At 41.8% G+C, this 27,070-nt stretch overlaps 18 non-coding genes across 18 annotated transcripts; all 18 read left to right on the forward strand.

Moving 5' to 3' along the window:
- The first annotated feature begins 18 nt into the window (after window positions 1-18).
- Window positions 19-91, forward strand: TRNAV-CAC (transfer RNA valine (anticodon CAC)). Its single transcript has one exon. It is a non-coding gene; the product is annotated as a tRNA-Val (tRNA).
- A 2,324-nt stretch (window positions 92-2,415) lies between these two features.
- TRNAV-CAC (transfer RNA valine (anticodon CAC)) lies at window positions 2,416-2,488 on the forward strand. Its single transcript has one exon. It is a non-coding gene; the product is annotated as a tRNA-Val (tRNA).
- Window positions 2,489-4,812: 2,324 nt separating this feature from the next.
- On the forward strand, window positions 4,813-4,885 carry TRNAV-CAC (transfer RNA valine (anticodon CAC)). Its single transcript has one exon. It is a non-coding gene; the product is annotated as a tRNA-Val (tRNA).
- A 1,980-nt stretch (window positions 4,886-6,865) lies between these two features.
- Window positions 6,866-6,937, forward strand: TRNAP-UGG (transfer RNA proline (anticodon UGG)). Its single transcript has one exon. It is a non-coding gene; the product is annotated as a tRNA-Pro (tRNA).
- Window positions 6,938-7,209: 272 nt separating this feature from the next.
- TRNAV-CAC (transfer RNA valine (anticodon CAC)) lies at window positions 7,210-7,282 on the forward strand. The gene has a single exon. It is a non-coding gene; the product is annotated as a tRNA-Val (tRNA).
- A 1,980-nt stretch (window positions 7,283-9,262) lies between these two features.
- Window positions 9,263-9,334, forward strand: TRNAP-UGG (transfer RNA proline (anticodon UGG)). Its single transcript has one exon. It is a non-coding gene; the product is annotated as a tRNA-Pro (tRNA).
- Window positions 9,335-9,606: 272 nt separating this feature from the next.
- Window positions 9,607-9,679, forward strand: TRNAV-CAC (transfer RNA valine (anticodon CAC)). The gene has a single exon. It is a non-coding gene; the product is annotated as a tRNA-Val (tRNA).
- Window positions 9,680-11,659: 1,980 nt separating this feature from the next.
- Window positions 11,660-11,731, forward strand: TRNAP-UGG (transfer RNA proline (anticodon UGG)). The gene has a single exon. It is a non-coding gene; the product is annotated as a tRNA-Pro (tRNA).
- Window positions 11,732-12,003: 272 nt separating this feature from the next.
- On the forward strand, window positions 12,004-12,076 carry TRNAV-CAC (transfer RNA valine (anticodon CAC)). Its single transcript has one exon. It is a non-coding gene; the product is annotated as a tRNA-Val (tRNA).
- Window positions 12,077-14,400: 2,324 nt separating this feature from the next.
- TRNAV-CAC (transfer RNA valine (anticodon CAC)) lies at window positions 14,401-14,473 on the forward strand. The gene has a single exon. It is a non-coding gene; the product is annotated as a tRNA-Val (tRNA).
- Window positions 14,474-16,797: 2,324 nt separating this feature from the next.
- TRNAV-CAC (transfer RNA valine (anticodon CAC)) lies at window positions 16,798-16,870 on the forward strand. The gene has a single exon. It is a non-coding gene; the product is annotated as a tRNA-Val (tRNA).
- A 1,980-nt stretch (window positions 16,871-18,850) lies between these two features.
- Window positions 18,851-18,922, forward strand: TRNAP-UGG (transfer RNA proline (anticodon UGG)). The gene has a single exon. It is a non-coding gene; the product is annotated as a tRNA-Pro (tRNA).
- Window positions 18,923-19,194: 272 nt separating this feature from the next.
- Window positions 19,195-19,267, forward strand: TRNAV-CAC (transfer RNA valine (anticodon CAC)). Its single transcript has one exon. It is a non-coding gene; the product is annotated as a tRNA-Val (tRNA).
- A 1,980-nt stretch (window positions 19,268-21,247) lies between these two features.
- Window positions 21,248-21,319, forward strand: TRNAP-UGG (transfer RNA proline (anticodon UGG)). The gene has a single exon. It is a non-coding gene; the product is annotated as a tRNA-Pro (tRNA).
- A 272-nt stretch (window positions 21,320-21,591) lies between these two features.
- Window positions 21,592-21,664, forward strand: TRNAV-CAC (transfer RNA valine (anticodon CAC)). The gene has a single exon. It is a non-coding gene; the product is annotated as a tRNA-Val (tRNA).
- A 1,980-nt stretch (window positions 21,665-23,644) lies between these two features.
- Window positions 23,645-23,716, forward strand: TRNAP-UGG (transfer RNA proline (anticodon UGG)). The gene has a single exon. It is a non-coding gene; the product is annotated as a tRNA-Pro (tRNA).
- A 272-nt stretch (window positions 23,717-23,988) lies between these two features.
- TRNAV-CAC (transfer RNA valine (anticodon CAC)) lies at window positions 23,989-24,061 on the forward strand. The gene has a single exon. It is a non-coding gene; the product is annotated as a tRNA-Val (tRNA).
- Window positions 24,062-26,385: 2,324 nt separating this feature from the next.
- On the forward strand, window positions 26,386-26,458 carry TRNAV-CAC (transfer RNA valine (anticodon CAC)). The gene has a single exon. It is a non-coding gene; the product is annotated as a tRNA-Val (tRNA).
- Window positions 26,459-27,070: the final 612 nt, after the last annotated feature.

Consider the following 27,070-nt stretch of genomic DNA (forward strand, 5'->3'; position numbering starts at 1 on the left):
AATCAACTGTAGGTATCTGTTTCTGTAGTGTAGTGGTTATCACGTTCGCCTCACACGCGAAAGGTCCCCGGTTCGAAACCGGGCAGAAACAGTTGTTATATTGTGTTGGCTACAATGTTGATAGGTGCCGTTTTGCCATGGAATTGTCCAAGCCCTGAAGATTATTTCATGCAATCTCGTTCCAAGAAAGGGAATTCTCTCAAAACACTAAAGTAATCGGCGTGTGGATGTATCTGTTGGTTCTCAGACCTTGCTTTCAAAAGAGCCCTGCAATCGGTTCACTGCTCACCTAGAACAAGCATTAACATGGAGAATTGTTGGCACCAACAGGAATCTTATTTTAGTGGAGTGTTTCTGGCTTTGAGTGCAGAGGCCCTCGGCTCAATTCCAAGATGATCCTTCTCAGGGTGATGATACAAATGCATTGTCACCTTTACGTTTAATGTCAGAATCATTTATTTCCAGTTGGTGGTGTAAGAATGTTTGCAACAGTATGGCGATTTTTCCTAGCCATGCATGAATGAAAGCATATCACTCGCCTTTAGGTGTTTTTCTAATACATTGATATTTGCATCTTCCTTCCTAGCCTGCATGTTTGACTATCTTACAGGCTGCATGTAATAAGTATCACATCAGGGCCCTTCTTCTACTCAATTCACAACTGTTCTATCACGACATAGATAAGAAAGCTGCATCTGCTTTTGTTGTGTAGTGGTAATCAGGTTTACCTGACGTGTGAAAGCCCCATGCTTTGAAAGTACACAGTAACAAAGAAACCGATGACTTTTATAAAAAGGTGTCATGTGTGTCTCTTACTTTGCACAAAAAGTGCCAGAGATGACTTCATTTGCAGTCACTTGAAAAGTAGGGATTCTCCAATAAATGGTAAATGGTTGAAACAAATCTGAAGAAATGCATGACATACCTGTGTGTGTGTGTGTATGCATGTATGTATATATAGGGAGAGAGAGAGCGTCAATATAAACAGACTTTATTTCAATCAAGCTGTCTTTTCTATCCTTCAGGAGCAGAATGTTCTGATCATCAGCGCTCCAGAATGTAGTGTTTTCTTGGCAAGCATCACATATTGTGATGTGTTAGCTAAAAGTTCCATATCCTAGAGACTGATATATTCCTCTGTACTTGTACCTTGGGGATTCATCAAAACCTGGCATCATAAGCAGCTTTCTACTGCCACAGACTGGACAGCGAAACAATTTAAAATATCCCAGAAAAAGAAAATAAGCATGCTTAATCAGAGCTTTCTGGACAGGAAGGACATTTGAGCAAGTGAGGAATAAGCACTGCTTTTGTTAATTTGCATAGGCAGAATAGAGACTTCTGGGAAAAGGCCGAAATTACAGTCACAGAAAATGGCTGCATCTATAGAGAACGCTAAGAAGTGTTGGCAGCTTTTCCTCTGACCCTGGCCACTTTTACAAGCAATCCTATGATAGTCAGCAGGACCCACCCTAAAAAGGAAGGGGCATCCACTTGGACCCTTTCCACCTTTTCTAAATCTCGCCTGATCGAGCCTGATTGAGCACTGATTGAGCAGATAAGCACATGTCATTCTCATTTCAGAAAGGTATTGGTTAGCTTGCTGCTAGCAGCTCAGTTATGTTATGATGTTAGAGGCTATGCAAGGAATGCTTTAGTCCAGCGATATGCAGTTTTTATTGCGCCTTGCATTCAGCAGGAAGATCTTTAGCTTGAATCTGTGGCCTAGGTATTCACCTTGGTATTTCTTTTGGCACAAAGTGAAGGAGTATTTAAGAGAAAATGCACAATGTGTTTCTTATGTTGTTATGAACAACTTGTTACTCTTTCTCATTAAGCTTCAGCCACTGAAGAAATATATAAATAAGGGCTGACTTCCTGTAAGACGTGTCCAAAGCTGGGACGGAATAAAAGGAGACACTTGTAAATGATAGTGCTATCGTTTGAGAAAGGGTAAGTTGAGACTGACTTTCATGCGTATTCACAGACCAAGCATCATAAAGATACCAGCATGATCTTCATTGCGGGCTTAGAGCCGGTATTAGCTTTTGAGAGGTAAGAGGATTTTGAGGGCTCGTTGGTCGAGGGGTATGATTCTCGCTTTGGGTGCGAGAGGTCCCGGGTTCAAATCCCGGACGAGCCCTTTTCTTGGTACTCTTTTCAAGTTGTTTTGAAGTTTGCGTTTCAAAACCAACATCAATTTTTTCTTTGCAGTAGTGGATAATTCTTTGCTAGAGTCTCATGCTTCAGCCCTGCCCAGTCTGAGCTAATACCAAACATCTGGTCTTGCATGGCATGTACGAGCGTTCAGCTAGGGATGTCGGGCAGGTTGCATGAAAGAAATCTAAAGCCAGAGGCCCATGGAATAGCCAGTTCGGAGCAGTTTCATTACAGAAAAATCAACTGTAGGTATCTGTTTCTGTAGTGTAGTGGTTATCACGTTCGCCTCACACGCGAAAGGTCCCCGGTTCGAAACCGGGCAGAAACAGTTGTTATATTGTGTTGGCTACAATGTTGATAGGTGCCGTTTTGCCATGGAATTGTCCAAGCCCTGAAGATTATTTCATGCAATCTCGTTCCAAGAAAGGGAATTCTCTCAAAACACTAAAGTAATCGGCGTGTGGATGTATCTGTTGGTTCTCAGACCTTGCTTTCAAAAGAGCCCTGCAATCGGTTCACTGCTCACCTAGAACAAGCATTAACATGGAGAATTGTTGGCACCAACAGGAATCTTATTTTAGTGGAGTGTTTCTGGCTTTGAGTGCAGAGGCCCTCGGCTCAATTCCAAGATGATCCTTCTCAGGGTGATGATACAAATGCATTGTCACCTTTACGTTTAATGTCAGAATCATTTATTTCCAGTTGGTGGTGTAAGAATGTTTGCAACAGTATGGCGATTTTTCCTAGCCATGCATGAATGAAAGCATATCACTCGCCTTTAGGTGTTTTTCTAATACATTGATATTTGCATCTTCCTTCCTAGCCTGCATGTTTGACTATCTTACAGGCTGCATGTAATAAGTATCACATCAGGGCCCTTCTTCTACTCAATTCACAACTGTTCTATCACGACATAGATAAGAAAGCTGCATCTGCTTTTGTTGTGTAGTGGTAATCAGGTTTACCTGACGTGTGAAAGCCCCATGCTTTGAAAGTACACAGTAACAAAGAAACCGATGACTTTTATAAAAAGGTGTCATGTGTGTCTCTTACTTTGCACAAAAAGTGCCAGAGATGACTTCATTTGCAGTCACTTGAAAAGTAGGGATTCTCCAATAAATGGTAAATGGTTGAAACAAATCTGAAGAAATGCATGACATACCTGTGTGTGTGTGTGTATGCATGTATGTATATATAGGGAGAGAGAGAGCGTCAATATAAACAGACTTTATTTCAATCAAGCTGTCTTTTCTATCCTTCAGGAGCAGAATGTTCTGATCATCAGCGCTCCAGAATGTAGTGTTTTCTTGGCAAGCATCACATATTGTGATGTGTTAGCTAAAAGTTCCATATCCTAGAGACTGATATATTCCTCTGTACTTGTACCTTGGGGATTCATCAAAACCTGGCATCATAAGCAGCTTTCTACTGCCACAGACTGGACAGCGAAACAATTTAAAATATCCCAGAAAAAGAAAATAAGCATGCTTAATCAGAGCTTTCTGGACAGGAAGGACATTTGAGCAAGTGAGGAATAAGCACTGCTTTTGTTAATTTGCATAGGCAGAATAGAGACTTCTGGGAAAAGGCCGAAATTACAGTCACAGAAAATGGCTGCATCTATAGAGAACGCTAAGAAGTGTTGGCAGCTTTTCCTCTGACCCTGGCCACTTTTACAAGCAATCCTATGATAGTCAGCAGGACCCACCCTAAAAAGGAAGGGGCATCCACTTGGACCCTTTCCACCTTTTCTAAATCTCGCCTGATCGAGCCTGATTGAGCACTGATTGAGCAGATAAGCACATGTCATTCTCATTTCAGAAAGGTATTGGTTAGCTTGCTGCTAGCAGCTCAGTTATGTTATGATGTTAGAGGCTATGCAAGGAATGCTTTAGTCCAGCGATATGCAGTTTTTATTGCGCCTTGCATTCAGCAGGAAGATCTTTAGCTTGAATCTGTGGCCTAGGTATTCACCTTGGTATTTCTTTTGGCACAAAGTGAAGGAGTATTTAAGAGAAAATGCACAATGTGTTTCTTATGTTGTTATGAACAACTTGTTACTCTTTCTCATTAAGCTTCAGCCACTGAAGAAATATATAAATAAGGGCTGACTTCCTGTAAGACGTGTCCAAAGCTGGGACGGAATAAAAGGAGACACTTGTAAATGATAGTGCTATCGTTTGAGAAAGGGTAAGTTGAGACTGACTTTCATGCGTATTCACAGACCAAGCATCATAAAGATACCAGCATGATCTTCATTGCGGGCTTAGAGCCGGTATTAGCTTTTGAGAGGTAAGAGGATTTTGAGGGCTCGTTGGTCGAGGGGTATGATTCTCGCTTTGGGTGCGAGAGGTCCCGGGTTCAAATCCCGGACGAGCCCTTTTCTTGGTACTCTTTTCAAGTTGTTTTGAAGTTTGCGTTTCAAAACCAACATCAATTTTTTCTTTGCAGTAGTGGATAATTCTTTGCTAGAGTCTCATGCTTCAGCCCTGCCCAGTCTGAGCTAATACCAAACATCTGGTCTTGCATGGCATGTACGAGCGTTCAGCTAGGGATGTCGGGCAGGTTGCATGAAAGAAATCTAAAGCCAGAGGCCCATGGAATAGCCAGTTCGGAGCAGTTTCATTACAGAAAAATCAACTGTAGGTATCTGTTTCTGTAGTGTAGTGGTTATCACGTTCGCCTCACACGCGAAAGGTCCCTGGTTCGAAACCGGGCAGAAACAGTTGTTATATTGTGTTGGCTACAATGTTGATAGGTGCCGTTTTGCCATGGAATTGTCCAAGCCCTGAAGATTATTTCATGCAATCTCGTTCCAAGAAAGGGAATTCTCTCAAAACACTAAAGTAATCGGCGTGTGGATGTATCTGTTGGTTCTCAGACCTTGCTTTCAAAAGAGCCCTGCAATCGGTTCACTGCTCACCTAGAACAAGCATTAACATGGAGAATTGTTGGCACCAACAGGAATCTTATTTTAGTGGAGTGTTTCTGGCTTTGAGTGCAGAGGCCCTCGGCTCAATTCCAAGATGATCCTTCTCAGGGTGATGATACAAATGCATTGTCACCTTTACGTTTAATGTCAGAATCATTTATTTCCAGTTGGTGGTGTAAGAATGTTTGCAACAGTATGGCGATTTTTCCTAGCCATGCATGAATGAAAGCATATCACTCGCCTTTAGGTGTTTTTCTAATACATTGATATTTGCATCTTCCTTCCTAGCCTGCATGTTTGACTATCTTACAGGCTGCATGTAATAAGTATCACATCAGGGCCCTTCTTCTACTCAATTCACAACTGTTCTATCACGACATAGATAAGAAAGCTGCATCTGCTTTTGTTGTGTAGTGGTAATCAGGTTTACCTGACGTGTGAAAGCCCCATGCTTTGAAAGTACACAGTAACAAAGAAACCGATGACTTTTATAAAAAGGTGTCATGTGTGTCTCTTACTTTGCACAAAAAGTGCCAGAGATGACTTCATTTGCAGTCACTTGAAAAGTAGGGATTCTCCAATAAATGGTAAATGGTTGAAACAAATCTGAAGAAATGCATGACATACCTGTGTGTGTGTGTGTATGCATGTATGTATATATAGGGAGAGAGAGAGCGTCAATATAAACAGACTTTATTTCAATCAAGCTGTCTTTTCTATCCTTCAGGAGCAGAATGTTCTGATCATCAGCGCTCCAGAATGTAGTGTTTTCTTGGCAAGCATCACATATTGTGATGTGTTAGCTAAAAGTTCCATATCCTAGAGACTGATATATTCCTCTGTACTTGTACCTTGGGGATTCATCAAAACCTGGCATCATAAGCAGCTTTCTACTGCCACAGACTGGACAGCGAAACAATTTAAAATATCCCAGAAAAAGAAAATAAGCATGCTTAATCAGAGCTTTCTGGACAGGAAGGACATTTGAGCAAGTGAGGAATAAGCACTGCTTTTGTTAATTTGCATAGGCAGAATAGAGACTTCTGGGAAAAGGCCGAAATTACAGTCACAGAAAATGGCTGCATCTATAGAGAACGCTAAGAAGTGTTGGCAGCTTTTCCTCTGACCCTGGCCACTTTTACAAGCAATCCTATGATAGTCAGCAGGACCCACCCTAAAAAGGAAGGGGCATCCACTTGGACCCTTTCCACCTTTTCTAAATCTCGCCTGATCGAGCCTGATTGAGCACTGATTGAGCAGATAAGCACATGTCATTCTCATTTCAGAAAGGTATTGGTTAGCTTGCTGCTAGCAGCTCAGTTATGTTATGATGTTAGAGGCTATGCAAGGAATGCTTTAGTCCAGCGATATGCAGTTTTTAATGCGCCTTGCATTCAGCAGGAAGATCTTTAGCTTGAATCTGTGGCCTAGGTATTCACCTTGGTATTTCTTTTGGCACAAAGTGAAGGAGTATTTAAGAGAAAATGCACAATGTGTTTCTTATGTTGTTATGAACAACTTGTTACTCTTTCTCATTAAGCTTCAGCCACTGAAGAAATATATAAATAAGGGCTGACTTCCTGTAAGACGTGTCCAAAGCTGGGACAGAATAAAAGGAGACACTTGTAAATGATAGTGCTATCGTTTGAGAAAGGGTAAGTTGAGACTGACTTTCATGCGTATTCACAGACCAAGCATCATAAAGATACCAGCATGATCTTCATTGCGGGCTTAGAGCCGGTATTAGCTTTTGAGAGGTAAGAGGATTTTGAGGGCTCGTTGGTCTAGGGGTATGATTCTCGCTTTGGGTGCGAGAGGTCCCGGGTTCAAATCCCGGACGAGCCCTTTTCTTGGTACTCTTTTCAAGTTGTTTTGAAGTTTGCGTTTCAAAACCAACATCAATTTTTTCTTTGCAGTAGTGGATAATTCTTTGCTAGAGTCTCATGCTTCAGCCCTGCCCAGTCTGAGCTAATACCAAACATCTGGTCTTGCATGGCATGTACGAGCGTTCAGCTAGGGATGTCGGGCAGGTTGCATGAAAGAAATCTAAAGCCAGAGGCCCATGGAATAGCCAGTTCGGAGCAGTTTCATTACAGAAAAATCAACTGTAGGTATCTGTTTCTGTAGTGTAGTGGTTATCACGTTCGCCTCACACGCGAAAGGTCCCCGGTTCGAAACCGGGCAGAAACAGTTGTTATATTGTGTTGGCTACAATGTTGATAGGTGCCGTTTTGCCATGGAATTGTCCAAGCCCTGAAGATTATTTCATGCAATCTCGTTCCAAGAAAGGGAATTCTCTCAAAACACTAAAGTAATCGGCGTGTGGATGTATCTGTTGGTTCTCAGACCTTGCTTTCAAAAGAGCCCTGCAATCGGTTCACTGCTCACCTAGAACAAGCATTAACATGGAGAATTGTTGGCACCAACAGGAATCTTATTTTAGTGGAGTGTTTCTGGCTTTGAGTGCAGAGGCCCTCGGCTCAATTCCAAGATGATCCTTCTCAGGGTGATGATACAAATGCATTGTCACCTTTACGTTTAATGTCAGAATCATTTATTTCCAGTTGGTGGTGTAAGAATGTTTGCAACAGTATGGCGATTTTTCCTAGCCATGCATGAATGAAAGCATATCACTCGCCTTTAGGTGTTTTTCTAATACATTGATATTTGCATCTTCCTTCCTAGCCTGCATGTTTGACTATCTTACAGGCTGCATGTAATAAGTATCACATCAGGGCCCTTCTTCTACTCAATTCACAACTGTTCTATCACGACATAGATAAGAAAGCTGCATCTGCTTTTGTTGTGTAGTGGTAATCAGGTTTACCTGACGTGTGAAAGCCCCATGCTTTGAAAGTACACAGTAACAAAGAAACCGATGACTTTTATAAAAAGGTGTCATGTGTGTCTCTTACTTTGCACAAAAAGTGCCAGAGATGACTTCATTTGCAGTCACTTGAAAAGTAGGGATTCTCCAATAAATGGTAAATGGTTGAAACAAATCTGAAGAAATGCATGACATACCTGTGTGTGTGTGTGTATGCATGTATGTATATATAGGGAGAGAGAGAGCGTCAATATAAACAGACTTTATTTCAATCAAGCTGTCTTTTCTATCCTTCAGGAGCAGAATGTTCTGATCATCAGCGCTCCAGAATGTAGTGTTTTCTTGGCAAGCATCACATATTGTGATGTGTTAGCTAAAAGTTCCATATCCTAGAGACTGATATATTCCTCTGTACTTGTACCTTGGGGATTCATCAAAACCTGGCATCATAAGCAGCTTTCTACTGCCACAGACTGGACAGCGAAACAATTTAAAATATCCCAGAAAAAGAAAATAAGCATGCTTAATCAGAGCTTTCTGGACAGGAAGGACATTTGAGCAAGTGAGGAATAAGCACTGCTTTTGTTAATTTGCATAGGCAGAATAGAGACTTCTGGGAAAAGGCCGAAATTACAGTCACAGAAAATGGCTGCATCTATAGAGAACGCTAAGAAGTGTTGGCAGCTTTTCCTCTGACCCTGGCCACTTTTACAAGCAATCCTATGATAGTCAGCAGGACCCACCCTAAAAAGGAAGGGGCATCCACTTGGACCCTTTCCACCTTTTCTAAATCTCGCCTGATCGAGCCTGATTGAGCACTGATTGAGCAGATAAGCACATGTCATTCTCATTTCAGAAAGGTATTGGTTAGCTTGCTGCTAGCAGCTCAGTTATGTTATGATGTTAGAGGCTATGCAAGGAATGCTTTAGTCCAGCGATATGCAGTTTTTATTGCGCCTTGCATTCAGCAGGAAGATCTTTAGCTTGAATCTGTGGCCTAGGTATTCACCTTGGTATTTCTTTTGGCACAAAGTGAAGGAGTATTTGAGAGAAAATGCACAATGTGTTTCTTATGTTGTTATGAACAACTTGTTACTCTTTCTCATTAAGCTTCAGCCACTGAAGAAATATATAAATAAGGGCTGACTTCCTGTAAGACGTGTCCAAAGCTGGGACGGAATAAAAGGAGACACTTGTAAATGATAGTGCTATCGTTTGAGAAAGGGTAAGTTGAGACTGACTTTCATGCGTATTCACAGACCAAGCATCATAAAGATACCAGCATGATCTTCATTGCGGGCTTAGAGCCGGTATTAGCTTTTGAGAGGTAAGAGGATTTTGAGGGCTCGTTGGTCTAGGGGTATGATTCTCGCTTTGGGTGCGAGAGGTCCCGGGTTCAAATCCCGGACGAGCCCTTTTCTTGGTACTCTTTTCAAGTTGTTTTGAAGTTTGCGTTTCAAAACCAACATCAATTTTTTCTTTGCAGTAGTGGATAATTCTTTGCTAGAGTCTCATGCTTCAGCCCTGCCCAGTCTGAGCTAATACCAAACATCTGGTCTTGCATGGCATGTACGAGCGTTCAGCTAGGGATGTCGGGCAGGTTGCATGAAAGAAATCTAAAGCCAGAGGCCCATGGAATAGCCAGTTCGGAGCAGTTTCATTACAGAAAAATCAACTGTAGGTATCTGTTTCTGTAGTGTAGTGGTTATCACGTTCGCCTCACACGCGAAAGGTCCCCGGTTCGAAACCGGGCAGAAACAGTTGTTATATTGTGTTGGCTACAATGTTGATAGGTGCCGTTTTGCCATGGAATTGTCCAAGCCCTGAAGATTATTTCATGCAATCTCGTTCCAAGAAAGGGAATTCTCTCAAAACACTAAAGTAATCGGCGTGTGGATGTATCTGTTGGTTCTCAGACCTTGCTTTCAAAAGAGCCCTGCAATCGGTTCACTGCTCACCTAGAACAAGCATTAACATGGAGAATTGTTGGCACCAACAGGAATCTTATTTTAGTGGAGTGTTTCTGGCTTTGAGTGCAGAGGCCCTCGGCTCAATTCCAAGATGATCCTTCTCAGGGTGATGATACAAATGCATTGTCACCTTTACGTTTAATGTCAGAATCATTTATTTCCAGTTGGTGGTGTAAGAATGTTTGCAACAGTATGGCGATTTTTCCTAGCCATGCATGAATGAAAGCATATCACTCGCCTTTAGGTGTTTTTCTAATACATTGATATTTGCATCTTCCTTCCTAGCCTGCATGTTTGACTATCTTACAGGCTGCATGTAATAAGTATCACATCAGGGCCCTTCTTCTACTCAATTCACAACTGTTCTATCACGACATAGATAAGAAAGCTGCATCTGCTTTTGTTGTGTAGTGGTAATCAGGTTTACCTGACGTGTGAAAGCCCCATGCTTTGAAAGTACACAGTAACAAAGAAACCGATGACTTTTATAAAAAGGTGTCATGTGTGTCTCTTACTTTGCACAAAAAGTGCCAGAGATGACTTCATTTGCAGTCACTTGAAAAGTAGGGATTCTCCAATAAATGGTAAATGGTTGAAACAAATCTGAAGAAATGCATGACATACCTGTGTGTGTGTGTGTATGCATGTATGTATATATAGGGAGAGAGAGAGCGTCAATATAAACAGACTTTATTTCAATCAAGCTGTCTTTTCTATCCTTCAGGAGCAGAATGTTCTGATCATCAGCGCTCCAGAATGTAGTGTTTTCTTGGCAAGCATCACATATTGTGATGTGTTAGCTAAAAGTTCCATATCCTAGAGACTGATATATTCCTCTGTACTTGTACCTTGGGGATTCATCAAAACCTGGCATCATAAGCAGCTTTCTACTGCCACAGACTGGACAGCGAAACAATTTAAAATATCCCAGAAAAAGAAAATAAGCATGCTTAATCAGAGCTTTCTGGACAGGAAGGACATTTGAGCAAGTGAGGAATAAGCACTGCTTTTGTTAATTTGCATAGGCAGAATAGAGACTTCTGGGAAAAGGCCGAAATTACAGTCACAGAAAATGGCTGCATCTATAGAGAACGCTAAGAAGTGTTGGCAGCTTTTCCTCTGACCCTGGCCACTTTTACAAGCAATCCTATGATAGTCAGCAGGACCCACCCTAAAAAGGAAGGGGCATCCACTTGGACCCTTTCCACCTTTTCTAAATCTCGCCTGATCGAGCCTGATTGAGCACTGATTGAGCAGATAAGCACATGTCATTCTCATTTCAGAAAGGTATTGGTTAGCTTGCTGCTAGCAGCTCAGTTATGTTATGATGTTAGAGGCTATGCAAGGAATGCTTTAGTCCAGCGATATGCAGTTTTTAATGCGCCTTGCATTCAGCAGGAAGATCTTTAGCTTGAATCTGTGGCCTAGGTATTCACCTTGGTATTTCTTTTGGCACAAAGTGAAGGAGTATTTAAGAGAAAATGCACAATGTGTTTCTTATGTTGTTATGAACAACTTGTTACTCTTTCTCATTAAGCTTCAGCCACTGAAGAAATATATAAATAAGGGCTGACTTCCTGTAAGACGTGTCCAAAGCTGGGACAGAATAAAAGGAGACACTTGTAAATGATAGTGCTATCGTTTGAGAAAGGGTAAGTTGAGACTGACTTTCATGCGTATTCACAGACCAAGCATCATAAAGATACCAGCATGATCTTCATTGCGGGCTTAGAGCCGGTATTAGCTTTTGAGAGGTAAGAGGATTTTGAGGGCTCGTTGGTCTAGGGGTATGATTCTCGCTTTGGGTGCGAGAGGTCCCGGGTTCAAATCCCGGACGAGCCCTTTTCTTGGTACTCTTTTCAAGTTGTTTTGAAGTTTGCGTTTCAAAACCAACATCAATTTTTTCTTTGCAGTAGTGGATAATTCTTTGCTAGAGTCTCATGCTTCAGCCCTGCCCAGTCTGAGCTAATACCAAACATCTGGTCTTGCATGGCATGTACGAGCGTTCAGCTAGGGATGTCGGGCAGGTTGCATGAAAGAAATCTAAAGCCAGAGGCCCATGGAATAGCCAGTTCGGAGCAGTTTCATTACAGAAAAATCAACTGTAGGTATCTGTTTCTGTAGTGTAGTGGTTATCACGTTCGCCTCACACGCGAAAGGTCCCCGGTTCGAAACCGGGCAGAAACAGTTGTTATATTGTGTTGGCTACAATGTTGATAGGTGCCGTTTTGCCATGGAATTGTCCAAGCCCTGAAGATTATTTCATGCAATCTCGTTCCAAGAAAGGGAATTCTCTCAAAACACTAAAGTAATCGGCGTGTGGATGTATCTGTTGGTTCTCAGACCTTGCTTTCAAAAGAGCCCTGCAATCGGTTCACTGCTCACCTAGAACAAGCATTAACATGGAGAATTGTTGGCACCAACAGGAATCTTATTTTAGTGGAGTGTTTCTGGCTTTGAGTGCAGAGGCCCTCGGCTCAATTCCAAGATGATCCTTCTCAGGGTGATGATACAAATGCATTGTCACCTTTACGTTTAATGTCAGAATCATTTATTTCCAGTTGGTGGTGTAAGAATGTTTGCAACAGTATGGCGATTTTTCCTAGCCATGCATGAATGAAAGCATATCACTCGCCTTTAGGTGTTTTTCTAATACATTGATATTTGCATCTTCCTTCCTAGCCTGCATGTTTGACTATCTTACAGGCTGCATGTAATAAGTATCACATCAGGGCCCTTCTTCTACTCAATTCACAACTGTTCTATCACGACATAGATAAGAAAGCTGCATCTGCTTTTGTTGTGTAGTGGTAATCAGGTTTACCTGACGTGTGAAAGCCCCATGCTTTGAAAGTACACAGTAACAAAGAAACCGATGACTTTTATAAAAAGGTGTCATGTGTGTCTCTTACTTTGCACAAAAAGTGCCAGAGATGACTTCATTTGCAGTCACTTGAAAAGTAGGGATTCTCCAATAAATGGTAAATGGTTGAAACAAATCTGAAGAAATGCATGACATACCTGTGTGTGTGTGTGTATGCATGTATGTATATATAGGGAGAGAGAGAGCGTCAATATAAACAGACTTTATTTCAATCAAGCTGTCTTTTCTATCCTTCAGGAGCAGAATGTTCTGATCATCAGCGCTCCAGAATGTAGTGTTTTCTTGGCAAGCATCACATATTGTGATGTGTTAGCTAAAAGTTCCATATCCTAGAGACTGATATATTCCTCTGTACTTGTACCTTGGGGATTCATCAAAACCTGGCATCATAAGCAGCTTTCTACTGCCACAGACTGGACAGCGAAACAATTTAAAATATCCCAGAAAAAGAAAATAAGCATGCTTAATCAGAGCTTTCTGGACAGGAAGGACATTTGAGCAAGTGAGGAATAAGCACTGCTTTTGTTAATTTGCATAGGCAGAATAGAGACTTCTGGGAAAAGGCCGAAATTACAGTCACAGAAAATGGCTGCATCTATAGAGAACGCTAAGAAGTGTTGGCAGCTTTTCCTCTGACCCTGGCCACTTTTACAAGCAATCCTATGATAGTCAGCAGGACCCACCCTAAAAAGGAAGGGGCATCCACTTGGACCCTTTCCACCTTTTCTAAATCTCGCCTGATCGAGCCTGATTGAGCACTGATTGAGCAGATAAGCACATGTCATTCTCATTTCAGAAAGGTATTGGTTAGCTTGCTGCTAGCAGCTCAGTTATGTTATGATGTTAGAGGCTATGCAAGGAATGCTTTAGTCCAGCGATATGCAGTTTTTATTGCGCCTTGCATTCAGCAGGAAGATCTTTAGCTTGAATCTGTGGCCTAGGTATTCACCTTGGTATTTCTTTTGGCACAAAGTGAAGGAGTATTTAAGAGAAAATGCACAATGTGTTTCTTATGTTGTTATGAACAACTTGTTACTCTTTCTCATTAAGCTTCAGCCACTGAAGAAATATATAAATAAGGGCTGACTTCCTGTAAGACGTGTCCAAAGCTGGGACGGAATAAAAGGAGACACTTGTAAATGATAGTGCTATCGTTTGAGAAAGGGTAAGTTGAGACTGACTTTCATGCGTATTCACAGACCAAGCATCATAAAGATACCAGCATGATCTTCATTGCGGGCTTAGAGCCGGTATTAGCTTTTGAGAGGTAAGAGGATTTTGAGGGCTCGTTGGTCGAGGGGTATGATTCTCGCTTTGGGTGCGAGAGGTCCCGGGTTCAAATCCCGGACGAGCCCTTTTCTTGGTACTCTTTTCAAGTTGTTTTGAAGTTTGCGTTTCAAAACCAACATCAATTTTTTCTTTGCAGTAGTGGATAATTCTTTGCTAGAGTCTCATGCTTCAGCCCTGCCCAGTCTGAGCTAATACCAAACATCTGGTCTTGCATGGCATGTACGAGCGTTCAGCTAGGGATGTCGGGCAGGTTGCATGAAAGAAATCTAAAGCCAGAGGCCCATGGAATAGCCAGTTCGGAGCAGTTTCATTACAGAAAAATCAACTGTAGGTATCTGTTTCTGTAGTGTAGTGGTTATCACGTTCGCCTCACACGCGAAAGGTCCCCGGTTCGAAACCGGGCAGAAACAGTTGTTATATTGTGTTGGCTACAATGTTGATAGGTGCCGTTTTGCCATGGAATTGTCCAAGCCCTGAAGATTATTTCATGCAATCTCGTTCCAAGAAAGGGAATTCTCTCAAAACACTAAAGTAATCGGCGTGTGGATGTATCTGTTGGTTCTCAGACCTTGCTTTCAAAAGAGCCCTGCAATCGGTTCACTGCTCACCTAGAACAAGCATTAACATGGAGAATTGTTGGCACCAACAGGAATCTTATTTTAGTGGAGTGTTTCTGGCTTTGAGTGCAGAGGCCCTCGGCTCAATTCCAAGATGATCCTTCTCAGGGTGATGATACAAATGCATTGTCACCTTTACGTTTAATGTCAGAATCATTTATTTCCAGTTGGTGGTGTAAGAATGTTTGCAACAGTATGGCGATTTTTCCTAGCCATGCATGAATGAAAGCATATCACTCGCCTTTAGGTGTTTTTCTAATACATTGATATTTGCATCTTCCTTCCTAGCCTGCATGTTTGACTATCTTACAGGCTGCATGTAATAAGTATCACATCAGGGCCCTTCTTCTACTCAATTCACAACTGTTCTATCACGACATAGATAAGAAAGCTGCATCTGCTTTTGTTGTGTAGTGGTAATCAGGTTTACCTGACGTGTGAAAGCCCCATGCTTTGAAAGTACACAGTAACAAAGAAACCGATGACTTTTATAAAAAGGTGTCATGTGTGTCTCTTACTTTGCACAAAAAGTGCCAGAGATGACTTCATTTGCAGTCACTTGAAAAGTAGGGATTCTCCAATAAATGGTAAATGGTTGAAACAAATCTGAAGAAATGCATGACATACCTGTGTGTGTGTGTGTATGCATGTATGTATATATAGGGAGAGAGAGAGCGTCAATATAAACAGACTTTATTTCAATCAAGCTGTCTTTTCTATCCTTCAGGAGCAGAATGTTCTGATCATCAGCGCTCCAGAATGTAGTGTTTTCTTGGCAAGCATCACATATTGTGATGTGTTAGCTAAAAGTTCCATATCCTAGAGACTGATATATTCCTCTGTACTTGTACCTTGGGGATTCATCAAAACCTGGCATCATAAGCAGCTTTCTACTGCCACAGACTGGACAGCGAAACAATTTAAAATATCCCAGAAAAAGAAAATAAGCATGCTTAATCAGAGCTTTCTGGACAGGAAGGACATTTGAGCAAGTGAGGAATAAGCACTGCTTTTGTTAATTTGCATAGGCAGAATAGAGACTTCTGGGAAAAGGCCGAAATTACAGTCACAGAAAATGGCTGCATCTATAGAGAACGCTAAGAAGTGTTGGCAGCTTTTCCTCTGACCCTGGCCACTTTTACAAGCAATCCTATGATAGTCAGCAGGACCCACCCTAAAAAGGAAGGGGCATCCACTTGGACCCTTTCCACCTTTTCTAAATCTCGCCTGATCGAGCCTGATTGAGCACTGATTGAGCAGATAAGCACATGTCATTCTCATTTCAGAAAGGTATTGGTTAGCTTGCTGCTAGCAGCTCAGTTATGTTATGATGTTAGAGGCTATGCAAGGAATGCTTTAGTCCAGCGATATGCAGTTTTTATTGCGCCTTGCATTCAGCAGGAAGATCTTTAGCTTGAATCTGTGGCCTAGGTATTCACCTTGGTATTTCTTTTGGCACAAAGTGAAGGAGTATTTGAGAGAAAATGCACAATGTGTTTCTTATGTTGTTATGAACAACTTGTTACTCTTTCTCATTAAGCTTCAGCCACTGAAGAAATATATAAATAAGGGCTGACTTCCTGTAAGACGTGTCCAAAGCTGGGACGGAATAAAAGGAGACACTTGTAAATGATAGTGCTATCGTTTGAGAAAGGGTAAGTTGAGACTGACTTTCATGCGTATTCACAGACCAAGCATCATAAAGATACCAGCATGATCTTCATTGCGGGCTTAGAGCCGGTATTAGCTTTTGAGAGGTAAGAGGATTTTGAGGGCTCGTTGGTCGAGGGGTATGATTCTCGCTTTGGGTGCGAGAGGTCCCGGGTTCAAATCCCGGACGAGCCCTTTTCTTGGTACTCTTTTCAAGTTGTTTTGAAGTTTGCGTTTCAAAACCAACATCAATTTTTTCTTTGCAGTAGTGGATAATTCTTTGCTAGAGTCTCATGCTTCAGCCCTGCCCAGTCTGAGCTAATACCAAACATCTGGTCTTGCATGGCATGTACGAGCGTTCAGCTAGGGATGTCGGGCAGGTTGCATGAAAGAAATCTAAAGCCAGAGGCCCATGGAATAGCCAGTTCGGAGCAGTTTCATTACAGAAAAATCAACTGTAGGTATCTGTTTCTGTAGTGTAGTGGTTATCACGTTCGCCTCACACGCGAAAGGTCCCTGGTTCGAAACCGGGCAGAAACAGTTGTTATATTGTGTTGGCTACAATGTTGATAGGTGCCGTTTTGCCATGGAATTGTCCAAGCCCTGAAGATTATTTCATGCAATCTCGTTCCAAGAAAGGGAATTCTCTCAAAACACTAAAGTAATCGGCGTGTGGATATATCTGTTGGTTCTCAGACCTTGCTTTCAAAAGAGCCCTGCAATCGGTTCACTGCTCACCTAGAACAAGCATTAACATGGAGAATTGTTGGCACCAACAGGAATCTTATTTTAGTGGAGTGTTTCTGGCTTTGAGTGCAGAGGCCCTCGGCTCAATTCCAAGATGATCCTTCTCAGGGTGATGATACAAATGCATTGTCACCTTTACGTTTAATGTCAGAATCATTTATTTCCAGTTGGTGGTGTAAGAATGTTTGCAACAGTATGGCGATTTTTCCTAGCCATGCATGAATGAAAGCATATCACTCGCCTTTAGGTGTTTTTCTAATACATTGATATTTGCATCTTCCTTCCTAGCCTGCATGTTTGACTATCTTACAGGCTGCATGTAATAAGTATCACATCAGGGCCCTTCTTCTACTCAATTCACAACTGTTCTATCACGACATAGATAAGAAAGCTGCATCTGCTTTTGTTGTGTAGTGGTAATCAGGTTTACCTGACGTGTGAAAGCCCCATGCTTTGAAAGTACACAGTAACAAAGAAACCGATGACTTTTATAAAAAGGTGTCATGTGTGTCTCTTACTTTGCACAAAAAGTGCCAGAGATGACTTCATTTGCAGTCACTTGAAAAGTAGGGATTCTCCAATAAATGGTAAATGGTTGAAACAAATCTGAAGAAATGCATGACATACCTGTGTGTGTGTGTGTATGCATGTATGTATATATAGGGAGAGAGAGAGCGTCAATATAAACAGACTTTATTTCAATCAAGCTGTCTTTTCTATCCTTCAGGAGCAGAATGTTCTGATCATCAGCGCTCCAGAATGTAGTGTTTTCTTGGCAAGCATCACATATTGTGATGTGTTAGCTAAAAGTTCCATATCCTAGAGACTGATATATTCCTCTGTACTTGTACCTTGGGGATTCATCAAAACCTGGCATCATAAGCAGCTTTCTACTGCCACAGACTGGACAGCGAAACAATTTAAAATATCCCAGAAAAAGAAAATAAGCATGCTTAATCAGAGCTTTCTGGACAGGAAGGACATTTGAGCAAGTGAGGAATAAGCACTGCTTTTGTTAATTTGCATAGGCAGAATAGAGACTTCTGGGAAAAGGCCGAAATTACAGTCACAGAAAATGGCTGCATCTATAGAGAACGCTAAGAAGTGTTGGCAGCTTTTCCTCTGACCCTGGCCACTTTTACAAGCAATCCTATGATAGTCAGCAGGACCCACCCTAAAAAGGAAGGGGCATCCACTTGGACCCTTTCCACCTTTTCTAAATCTCGCCTGATCGAGCCTGATTGAGCACTGATTGAGCAGATAAGCACATGTCATTCTCATTTCAGAAAGGTATTGGTTAGCTTGCTGCTAGCAGCTCAGTTATGTTATGATGTTAGAGGCTATGCAAGGAATGCTTTAGTCCAGCGATATGCAGTTTTTAATGCGCCTTGCATTCAGCAGGAAGATCTTTAGCTTGAATCTGTGGCCTAGGTATTCACCTTGGTATTTCTTTTGGCACAAAGTGAAGGAGTATTTAAGAGAAAATGCACAATGTGTTTCTTATGTTGTTATGAACAACTTGTTACTCTTTCTCATTAAGCTTCAGCCACTGAAGAAATATATAAATAAGGGCTGACTTCCTGTAAGACGTGTCCAAAGCTGGGACGGAATAAAAGGAGACACTTGTAAATGATAGTGCTATCGTTTGAGAAAGGGTAAGTTGAGACTGACTTTCATGCGTATTCACAGACCAAGCATCATAAAGATACCAGCATGATCTTCATTGCGGGCTTAGAGCCGGTATTAGCTTTTGAGAGGTAAGAGGATTTTGAGGGCTCGTTGGTCTAGGGGTATGATTCTCGCTTTGGGTGCGAGAGGTCCCGGGTTCAAATCCCGGACGAGCCCTTTTCTTGGTACTCTTTTCAAGTTGTTTTGAAGTTTGCGTTTCAAAACCAACATCAATTTTTTCTTTGCAGTAGTGGATAATTCTTTGCTAGAGTCTCATGCTTCAGCCCTGCCCAGTCTGAGCTAATACCAAACATCTGGTCTTGCATGGCATGTACGAGCGTTCAGCTAGGGATGTCGGGCAGGTTGCATGAAAGAAATCTAAAGCCAGAGGCCCATGGAATAGCCAGTTCGGAGCAGTTTCATTACAGAAAAATCAACTGTAGGTATCTGTTTCTGTAGTGTAGTGGTTATCACGTTCGCCTCACACGCGAAAGGTCCCCGGTTCGAAACCGGGCAGAAACAGTTGTTATATTGTGTTGGCTACAATGTTGATAGGTGCCGTTTTGCCATGGAATTGTCCAAGCCCTGAAGATTATTTCATGCAATCTCGTTCCAAGAAAGGGAATTCTCTCAAAACACTAAAGTAATCGGCGTGTGGATGTATCTGTTGGTTCTCAGACCTTGCTTTCAAAAGAGCCCTGCAATCGGTTCACTGCTCACCTAGAACAAGCATTAACATGGAGAATTGTTGGCACCAACAGGAATCTTATTTTAGTGGAGTGTTTCTGGCTTTGAGTGCAGAGGCCCTCGGCTCAATTCCAAGATGATCCTTCTCAGGGTGATGATACAAATGCATTGTCACCTTTACGTTTAATGTCAGAATCATTTATTTCCAGTTGGTGGTGTAAGAATGTTTGCAACAGTATGGCGATTTTTCCTAGCCATGCATGAATGAAAGCATATCACTCGCCTTTAGGTGTTTTTCTAATACATTGATATTTGCATCTTCCTTCCTAGCCTGCATGTTTGACTATCTTACAGGCTGCATGTAATAAGTATCACATCAGGGCCCTTCTTCTACTCAATTCACAACTGTTCTATCACGACATAGATAAGAAAGCTGCATCTGCTTTTGTTGTGTAGTGGTAATCAGGTTTACCTGACGTGTGAAAGCCCCATGCTTTGAAAGTACACAGTAACAAAGAAACCGATGACTTTTATAAAAAGGTGTCATGTGTGTCTCTTACTTTGCACAAAAAGTGCCAGAGATGACTTCATTTGCAGTCACTTGAAAAGTAGGGATTCTCCAATAAATGGTAAATGGTTGAAACAAATCTGAAGAAATGCATGACATACCTGTGTGTGTGTGTGTATGCATGTATGTATATATAGGGAGAGAGAGAGCGTCAATATAAACAGACTTTATTTCAATCAAGCTGTCTTTTCTATCCTTCAGGAGCAGAATGTTCTGATCATCAGCGCTCCAGAATGTAGTGTTTTCTTGGCAAGCATCACATATTGTGATGTGTTAGCTAAAAGTTCCATATCCTAGAGACTGATATATTCCTCTGTACTTGTACCTTGGGGATTCATCAAAACCTGGCATCATAAGCAGCTTTCTACTGCCACAGACTGGACAGCGAAACAATTTAAAATATCCCAGAAAAAGAAAATAAGCATGCTTAATCAGAGCTTTCTGGACAGGAAGGACATTTGAGCAAGTGAGGAATAAGCACTGCTTTTGTTAATTTGCATAGGCAGAATAGAGACTTCTGGGAAAAGGCCGAAATTACAGTCACAGAAAATGGCTGCATCTATAGAGAACGCTAAGAAGTGTTGGCAGCTTTTCCTCTGACCCTGGCCACTTTTACAAGCAATCCTATGATAGTCAGCAGGACCCACCCTAAAAAGGAAGGGGCATCCACTTGGACCCTTTCCACCTTTTCTAAATCTCGCCTGATCGAGCCTGATTGAGCACTGATTGAGCAGATAAGCACATGTCATTCTCATTTCAGAAAGGTATTGGTTAGCTTGCTGCTAGCAGCTCAGTTATGTTATGATGTTAGAGGCTATGCAAGGAATGCTTTAGTCCAGCGATATGCAGTTTTTATTGCGCCTTGCATTCAGCAGGAAGATCTTTAGCTTGAATCTGTGGCCTAGGTATTCACCTTGGTATTTCTTTTGGCACAAAGTGAAGGAGTATTTGAGAGAAAATGCACAATGTGTTTCTTATGTTGTTATGAACAACTTGTTACTCTTTCTCATTAAGCTTCAGCCACTGAAGAAATATATAAATAAGGGCTGACTTCCTGTAAGACGTGTCCAAAGCTGGGACGGAATAAAAGGAGACACTTGTAAATGATAGTGCTATCGTTTGAGAAAGGGTAAGTTGAGACTGACTTTCATGCGTATTCACAGACCAAGCATCATAAAGATACCAGCATGATCTTCATTGCGGGCTTAGAGCCGGTATTAGCTTTTGAGAGGTAAGAGGATTTTGAGGGCTCGTTGGTCTAGGGGTATGATTCTCGCTTTGGGTGCGAGAGGTCCCGGGTTCAAATCCCGGACGAGCCCTTTTCTTGGTACTCTTTTCAAGTTGTTTTGAAGTTTGCGTTTCAAAACCAACATCAATTTTTTCTTTGCAGTAGTGGATAATTCTTTGCTAGAGTCTCATGCTTCAGCCCTGCCCAGTCTGAGCTAATACCAAACATCTGGTCTTGCATGGCATGTACGAGCGTTCAGCTAGGGATGTCGGGCAGGTTGCATGAAAGAAATCTAAAGCCAGAGGCCCATGGAATAGCCAGTTCGGAGCAGTTTCATTACAGAAAAATCAACTGTAGGTATCTGTTTCTGTAGTGTAGTGGTTATCACGTTCGCCTCACACGCGAAAGGTCCCCGGTTCGAAACCGGGCAGAAACAGTTGTTATATTGTGTTGGCTACAATGTTGATAGGTGCCGTTTTGCCATGGAATTGTCCAAGCCCTGAAGATTATTTCATGCAATCTCGTTCCAAGAAAGGGAATTCTCTCAAAACACTAAAGTAATCGGCGTGTGGATGTATCTGTTGGTTCTCAGACCTTGCTTTCAAAAGAGCCCTGCAATCGGTTCACTGCTCACCTAGAACAAGCATTAACATGGAGAATTGTTGGCACCAACAGGAATCTTATTTTAGTGGAGTGTTTCTGGCTTTGAGTGCAGAGGCCCTCGGCTCAATTCCAAGATGATCCTTCTCAGGGTGATGATACAAATGCATTGTCACCTTTACGTTTAATGTCAGAATCATTTATTTCCAGTTGGTGGTGTAAGAATGTTTGCAACAGTATGGCGATTTTTCCTAGCCATGCATGAATGAAAGCATATCACTCGCCTTTAGGTGTTTTTCTAATACATTGATATTTGCATCTTCCTTCCTAGCCTGCATGTTTGACTATCTTACAGGCTGCATGTAATAAGTATCACATCAGGGCCCTTCTTCTACTCAATTCACAACTGTTCTATCACGACATAGATAAGAAAGCTGCATCTGCTTTTGTTGTGTAGTGGTAATCAGGTTTACCTGACGTGTGAAAGCCCCATGCTTTGAAAGTACACAGTAACAAAGAAACCGATGACTTTTATAAAAAGGTGTCATGTGTGTCTCTTACTTTGCACAAAAAGTGCCAGAGATGACTTCATTTGCAGTCACTTGAAAAGTAGGGATTCTCCAATAAATGGTAAATGGTTGAAACAAATCTGAAGAAATGCATGACATACCTGTGTGTGTGTGTGTATGCATGTATGTATATATAGGGAGAGAGAGAGCGTCAATATAAACAGACTTTATTTCAATCAAGCTGTCTTTTCTATCCTTCAGGAGCAGAATGTTCTGATCATCAGCGCTCCAGAATGTAGTGTTTTCTTGGCAAGCATCACATATTGTGATGTGTTAGCTAAAAGTTCCATATCCTAGAGACTGATATATTCCTCTGTACTTGTACCTTGGGGATTCATCAAAACCTGGCATCATAAGCAGCTTTCTACTGCCACAGACTGGACAGCGAAACAATTTAAAATATCCCAGAAAAAGAAAATAAGCATGCTTAATCAGAGCTTTCTGGACAGGAAGGACATTTGAGCAAGTGAGGAATAAGCACTGCTTTTGTTAATTTGCATAGGCAGAATAGAGACTTCTGGGAAAAGGCCGAAATTACAGTCACAGAAAATGGCTGCATCTATAGAGAACGCTAAGAAGTGTTGGCAGCTTTTCCTCTGACCCTGGCCACTTTTACAAGCAATCCTATGATAGTCAGCAGGACCCACCCTAAAAAGGAAGGGGCATCCACTTGGACCCTTTCCACCTTTTCTAAATCTCGCCTGATCGAGCCTGATTGAGCACTGATTGAGCAGATAAGCACATGTCATTCTCATTTCAGAAAGGTATTGGTTAGCTTGCTGCTAGCAGCTCAGTTATGTTATGATGTTAGAGGCTATGCAAGGAATGCTTTAGTCCAGCGATATGCAGTTTTTAATGCGCCTTGCATTCAGCAGGAAGATCTTTAGCTTGAATCTGTGGCCTAGGTATTCACCTTGGTATTTCTTTTGGCACAAAGTGAAGGAGTATTTAAGAGAAAATGCACAATGTGTTTCTTATGTTGTTATGAACAACTTGTTACTCTTTCTCATTAAGCTTCAGCCACTGAAGAAATATATAAATAAGGGCTGACTTCCTGTAAGACGTGTCCAAAGCTGGGACAGAATAAAAGGAGACACTTGTAAATGATAGTGCTATCGTTTGAGAAAGGGTAAGTTGAGACTGACTTTCATGCGTATTCACAGACCAAGCATCATAAAGATACCAGCATGATCTTCATTGCGGGCTTAGAGCCGGTATTAGCTTTTGAGAGGTAAGAGGATTTTGAGGGCTCGTTGGTCTAGGGGTATGATTCTCGCTTTGGGTGCGAGAGGTCCCGGGTTCAAATCCCGGACGAGCCCTTTTCTTGGTACTCTTTTCAAGTTGTTTTGAAGTTTGCGTTTCAAAACCAACATCAATTTTTTCTTTGCAGTAGTGGATAATTCTTTGCTAGAGTCTCATGCTTCAGCCCTGCCCAGTCTGAGCTAATACCAAACATCTGGTCTTGCATGGCATGTACGAGCGTTCAGCTAGGGATGTCGGGCAGGTTGCATGAAAGAAATCTAAAGCCAGAGGCCCATGGAATAGCCAGTTCGGAGCAGTTTCATTACAGAAAAATCAACTGTAGGTATCTGTTTCTGTAGTGTAGTGGTTATCACGTTCGCCTCACACGCGAAAGGTCCCCGGTTCGAAACCGGGCAGAAACAGTTGTTATATTGTGTTGGCTACAATGTTGATAGGTGCCGTTTTGCCATGGAATTGTCCAAGCCCTGAAGATTATTTCATGCAATCTCGTTCCAAGAAAGGGAATTCTCTCAAAACACTAAAGTAATCGGCGTGTGGATGTATCTGTTGGTTCTCAGACCTTGCTTTCAAAAGAGCCCTGCAATCGGTTCACTGCTCACCTAGAACAAGCATTAACATGGAGAATTGTTGGCACCAACAGGAATCTTATTTTAGTGGAGTGTTTCTGGCTTTGAGTGCAGAGGCCCTCGGCTCAATTCCAAGATGATCCTTCTCAGGGTGATGATACAAATGCATTGTCACCTTTACGTTTAATGTCAGAATCATTTATTTCCAGTTGGTGGTGTAAGAATGTTTGCAACAGTATGGCGATTTTTCCTAGCCATGCATGAATGAAAGCATATCACTCGCCTTTAGGTGTTTTTCTAATACATTGATATTTGCATCTTCCTTCCTAGCCTGCATGTTTGACTATCTTACAGGCTGCATGTAATAAGTATCACATCAGGGCCCTTCTTCTACTCAATTCACAACTGTTCTATCACGACATAGATAAGAAAGCTGCATCTGCTTTTGTTGTGTAGTGGTAATCAGGTTTACCTGACGTGTGAAAGCCCCATGCTTTGAAAGTACACAGTAACAAAGAAACCGATGACTTTTATAAAAAGGTGTCATGTGTGTCTCTTACTTTGCACAAAAAGTGCCAGAGATGACTTCATTTGCAGTCACTTGAAAAGTAGGGATTCTCCAATAAATGGTAAATGGTTGAAACAAATCTGAAGAAATGCATGACATACCTGTGTGTGTGTGTGTATGCATGTATGTATATATAGGGAGAGAGAGAGCGTCAATATAAACAGACTTTATTTCAATCAAGCTGTCTTTTCTATCCTTCAGGAGCAGAATGTTCTGATCATCAGCGCTCCAGAATGTAGTGTTTTCTTGGCAAGCATCACATATTGTGATGTGTTAGCTAAAAGTTCCATATCCTAGAGACTGATATATTCCTCTGTACTTGTACCTTGGGGATTCATCAAAACCTGGCATCATAAGCAGCTTTCTACTGCCACAGACTGGACAGCGAAACAATTTAAAATATCCCAGAAAAAGAAAATAAGCATGCTTAATCAGAGCTTTCTGGACAGGAAGGACATTTGAGCAAGTGAGGAATAAGCACTGCTTTTGTTAATTTGCATAGGCAGAATAGAGACTTCTGGGAAAAGGCCGAAATTACAGTCACAGAAAATGGCTGCATCTATAGAGAACGCTAAGAAGTGTTGGCAGCTTTTCCTCTGACCCTGGCCACTTTTACAAGCAATCCTATGATAGTCAGCAGGACCCACCCTAAAAAGGAAGGGGCATCCACTTGGACCCTTTCCACCTTTTCTAAATCTCGCCTGATCGAGCCTGATTGAGCACTGATTGAGCAGATAAGCACATGTCATTCTCATTTCAGAAAGGTATTGGTTAGCTTGCTGCTAGCAGCTCAGTTATGTTATGATGTTAGAGGCTATGCAAGGAATGCTTTAGTCCAGCGATATGCAGTTTTTATTGCGCCTTGCATTCAGCAGGAAGATCTTTAGCTTGAATCTGTGGCCTAGGTATTCACCTTGGTATTTCTTTTGGCACAAAGTGAAGGAGTATTTAAGAGAAAATGCACAATGTGTTTCTTATGTTGTTATGAACAACTTGTTACTCTTTCTCATTAAGCTTCAGCCACTGAAGAAATATATAAATAAGGGCTGACTTCCTGTAAGACGTGTCCAAAGCTGGGACGGAATAAAAGGAGACACTTGTAAATGATAGTGCTATCGTTTGAGAAAGGGTAAGTTGAGACTGACTTTCATGCGTATTCACAGACCAAGCATCATAAAGATACCAGCATGATCTTCATTGCGGGCTTAGAGCCGGTATTAGCTTTTGAGAGGTAAGAGGATTTTGAGGGCTCGTTGGTCGAGGGGTATGATTCTCGCTTTGGGTGCGAGAGGTCCCGGGTTCAAATCCCGGACGAGCCCTTTTCTTGGTACTCTTTTCAAGTTGTTTTGAAGTTTGCGTTTCAAAACCAACATCAATTTTTTCTTTGCAGTAGTGGATAATTCTTTGCTAGAGTCTCATGCTTCAGCCCTGCCCAGTCTGAGCTAATACCAAACATCTGGTCTTGCATGGCATGTACGAGCGTTCAGCTAGGGATGTCGGGCAGGTTGCATGAAAGAAATCTAAAGCCAGAGGCCCATGGAATAGCCAGTTCGGAGCAGTTTCATTACAGAAAAATCAACTGTAGGTATCTGTTTCTGTAGTGTAGTGGTTATCACGTTCGCCTCACACGCGAAAGGTCCCCGGTTCGAAACCGGGCAGAAACAGTTGTTATATTGTGTTGGCTACAATGTTGATAGGTGCCGTTTTGCCATGGAATTGTCCAAGCCCTGAAGATTATTTCATGCAATCTCGTTCCAAGAAAGGGAATTCTCTCAAAACACTAAAGTAATCGGCGTGTGGATGTATCTGTTGGTTCTCAGACCTTGCTTTCAAAAGAGCCCTGCAATCGGTTCACTGCTCACCTAGAACAAGCATTAACATGGAGAATTGTTGGCACCAACAGGAATCTTATTTTAGTGGAGTGTTTCTGGCTTTGAGTGCAGAGGCCCTCGGCTCAATTCCAAGATGATCCTTCTCAGGGTGATGATACAAATGCATTGTCACCTTTACGTTTAATGTCAGAATCATTTATTTCCAGTTGGTGGTGTAAGAATGTTTGCAACAGTATGGCGATTTTTCCTAGCCATGCATGAATGAAAGCATATCACTCGCCTTTAGGTGTTTTTCTAATACATTGATATTTGCATCTTCCTTCCTAGCCTGCATGTTTGACTATCTTACAGGCTGCATGTAATAAGTATCACATCAGGGCCCTTCTTCTACTCAATTCACAACTGTTCTATCACGACATAGATAAGAAAGCTGCATCTGCTTTT

The sequence above is a fragment of the Triturus cristatus genome, chromosome 8, assembly GCF_964204655.1.
Source record: "Triturus cristatus chromosome 8, aTriCri1.1, whole genome shotgun sequence".
In the NCBI taxonomy this organism is placed as follows: domain Eukaryota; kingdom Metazoa; phylum Chordata; class Amphibia; order Caudata; family Salamandridae; genus Triturus; species Triturus cristatus.